Here is a 424-nt window from a genome sequence, read left to right as displayed (position 1 = left end):
GTGGAGAGGCCTGTCTCTAACAATGACTGTGATTGGTTGAAATATTTTTTTTTACAGATATCTGTTACAGGAATGAAAACCAAATGAGGAAATAAAGTCATAATGTTAGAATTATTCAAATTACAAAACTTACAAAGTTGACTTTTATCTGCAACAGGTGTCTCTGGAAGAAAACAAAAATATTCAAAAGATTTGACAACTGCAGCTAAGCAAAGCTTGTCATCTACTGTGTAACGAGTGAACTAGTAAATGCAGTTTTTATTTTGAGGAAGTAAAATTATTTATGATATATAGAAGAGTATGATATCTTTACAATATAGAAGTCGACAATAGAACTTGCGAAAGGCACAAACCGATCTTCATTTGATGTGACAGAAAATATGCACAAAGTTTTTACGCCTGATTCTTCGACCTCGGAGTTTGT

The sequence above is a fragment of the Penaeus monodon genome, chromosome 23 (assembly GCF_015228065.2).
Source record: "Penaeus monodon isolate SGIC_2016 chromosome 23, NSTDA_Pmon_1, whole genome shotgun sequence".
Classification (NCBI taxonomy): Eukaryota; Metazoa; Arthropoda; class Malacostraca; order Decapoda; family Penaeidae; genus Penaeus; species Penaeus monodon.
The sequence above is the reverse complement of the archived record's forward strand: the minus strand, read 5'-3'. Positions refer to the sequence as shown.